The sequence below is a fragment of the Sceloporus occidentalis genome, unplaced genomic scaffold (assembly GCF_023333645.1).
Source record: "Sceloporus occidentalis isolate IW3139 unplaced genomic scaffold, rSceOcc1.0.p SCAF_456, whole genome shotgun sequence".
Taxonomy (NCBI): Eukaryota; Metazoa; Chordata; class Lepidosauria; order Squamata; family Phrynosomatidae; genus Sceloporus; species Sceloporus occidentalis.
In genome coordinates, this window is record NW_028317436.1 from 153,789 (window position 1) to 157,101 (window position 3,313).

The following is a 3,313-nucleotide window of genomic DNA, read 5'->3' on the forward strand; positions in this document are numbered from 1 at the left end:
TGTTGCCGAAACGTTGGCTCTTGTTTATTCTGAAAGAATCCTAATAATTTGGTTAGAAATGCAGGGTGCAGAAGGATTCCTTTGTTGAGTGGCTTCTGGAGAAGGGGGGAAAGTTTAGGGTAGAAAGTTCTGCCATAGATGGAGAGACCCCATGAGCCAGAGAGAGTGAGATTTAGGGTTTTGTGGTCTTTTTGAGGGAATTTGGGTCATTTTGAGAAGTGGTGGGGGAGGGGAGGATGCATGGAGGAGCAGAGTGGGGTTTTTTTGTCTCCCTGTCCCTATATATCCCTCTGTGTGTGTCTCCTGCAGGCTGTGCTCTCGCTATAAGGAGGGCAGGCTGCAAGGATACAGCTCTCCTTCTTACAGGCTGAAGAAAAGGAAGGTGGAGGGGGAGGAGAGAAAGGAGCAGCTTCAAACCCTGGGCTGGAGAGAGGGGGGGGGGATTCAGAGGATCACAGGCTGTGTGTGTGTCTAGTATACACACTCTGTATCCATACTAAGCACACGCAGAGGTAACACACATTATCAGCTAACACTGCTACACAGTAACCCAGAAAGTCATCATTACCATCACCATCACCACCACCACCATTACTACCATCACTACCATCACCACCACCATTACCACCATCATCATCACACCATCACCATCACCACCACCACCATTACTACCATCACCATCACTACCATCACCACCACCATTACCACCAACATCATCACACCATCACCATCACTACCATCACCACCACCATTACCACCATCATCATCACACCATCACTACCATCACGACCACCACCATCACTACCATCACCACCACCATTACCACCATCATCATCACCACCATCACCATCACTACCATCACCACCACCACCATCACTATCATCACCACCACCATTACCACCATCATCATCACCACCATCACCATCACTACCATCACCACCACCACCATCACTACCACCATCACCACCATCACTACCACCACCATCACTATTTTCATCAGTATTTGGGACCAAAATCACAATTTAGCCACAGACAGTGGTGTGTGTAGTGTGTGTGTGTGTGTAGTGTGTGTGTGTGTTTAGTGTTTAATAATCAGAACATGCACGATAGGTTTTTGGGTTTTGTGAGAAGCATCAACATAGTCTGTGGCGAGGTACAGCCTGAGAAGTTTCTAGCGCAAGTACACAGATTAATAGACAGACTGATGAGTAAAGGAACCAGCAAAAATACTACAGTGTTATTATTATTTATTGATTAGATAGATAACGATTAGGAGAAAGAGAGAGAGAGAGAGAAATTGGTAGAGAGATAGATTAGATAGATGGATAGATATAGAAATAGGTAGATAGAGGATGGGGAGGAATAGGCGGGTTACTAGTATATATATATATATATATATGTTTATTCTCAATGTTAATTAATTGATGAGAGCTGGCGGATGGTCGTTGTCCTCTCTTAACTTGTCCCTCACAAAGCGCATGTTTCCGAGGCTGGGGTTAAACCCGACCTGCATGACCAGCATGGAAGAAGTAAAATAACAGAGATTTTGTAGCTCCCGGAGAAAATGACTGGTTGGCAAGGTTCCTCGTTCACCTGGAGCCATGCCTACGGCAAGCCTAAGATCTTCTGGATGTTCTTGTTGTTTCAGGCGGGTTGGTGATTATTCCCGGACATGATTTTTTTTGCTGAAGCTGATGGGCTCATTTAGGCCCGAGGCAGATATGTGTTATTCACAGGGCAAGAGGAGAGCCCCGCGGGGGCCACAGGACGTATTATCCAGTTACGGCTGATGGTACAGGTGTTGGGCACCATTATTTCGTACCCTGACTAGGGTCTGGCGCTCTCTAGCCTGGTTAGAGGGAAACATTGTGGTTTTCTTCACCTGCAACCTTTGCTAGGTCCTCCATAAATGAGCGAGGTGGTCAATCCAACCATATTGGTTTCTTCCAGCTGTAGTAGCTGTTATCTGAGCCCCAATCTACTACTCCTTATCATACTGCCTGTGGGAAACAATAGAATGACTCGGTCTTTATCACCCAGCCGGACTCTCTGACTAATCAAAGTCTATGGAGGAACGGACTTCATTAGCATTGCCATAAAGCATCGGCTCAGTGTGGTGTTTGAGCCGGGAAAGTCACCCCAAATATCACATGACTGACAAAAAATGGCGGCCTCCAGAGGTAGCGAGAGTCCAACTCATTTCACGCTCAGCCTCGGGTTGGCTGAGAATTAACGATTTGTAGACTGCAGCCACCCGACTCCTAGTTGTTATCCCGATATTGCAAAATCATTACGGCCCTTCATGGACGTGGGTCAAGCGGAATAATATTTCGCCTTTGCAGGTGTCCTTTATCCGCGAACGTTATTATTTGTAATGTGTTTTCTGTTATTTTGTTTTTCTCGTTTCCATCGTCGGAAGGGCAGAGTTTTAGGAAAACGTTGAGCTCTAATGCATGTTTTGGATCAGTTCAGTGCTCCCTCTCACAGGGAGAGGTTGTCAAGGACACTAATTGGAGCCCCTCGATATCAATTATATTCAATTACCCAAACAACGAGCCTGCGCAACAATAACGTTACCTTCACCAAAAAATCAGCATTTAAAAAAATAACAATAAAAAGAAAAAAGGTTTGAAAGAAAATCTCAGTGCTCTATTTACAGCAATATAGCTGCTTTCCCAAATACTGACCCACCAAGAGGTCCACCTCTATGGCCACCTCTATACTTGAAAACTCTAGAAAAGCAGGTCTGGAGTTGTACAGGAGACCTGTCATGGCCCCTCTGGTCTAAAGTACGGGTATCTGTAGTAAAAGTTTTGGAAAATGTAATCTGGAGGTCTTGACCTCCTTCGCCGAACTGATTGGGAGAAGAAGAGTGAGAGATGTCCCCAGTTTCAGGGAAAAGCTCCGAGCTGAGGCTTTCCTTTTTTGTTTTTCTTCAAGATGTTAACCAAGTTAAGTAGATGATTTGCTGCTACAGACGTGATCTTAACCGAAAATAAGGCGAGGGGTGCGACAGTGCTGGGGAGATACATAACGTGTTCATTTTACTTAACAGTTTCCAGTCAGCTATGTTAAACAAGGCCATCTGTGACGTCCTAGAGAGCAAAAAGTGATGATAGAACTCCCAGAATCTATTTAATTTGCTCTCAGCCTTCTCCTCGTGGGTTGGGTCTCCTCTCAGCCTCCTCTTTGTGGGTTGATTCTGTTCTCAGCCTTATCCTCGTGGGTTGGGCCTGGTCTCAGCTTTCTCCTCATGGATTGGTTCTGCTCTCAGCCTCCTTCTCGTGGATTGGGTCTGCTCTCAGCCTTCTCC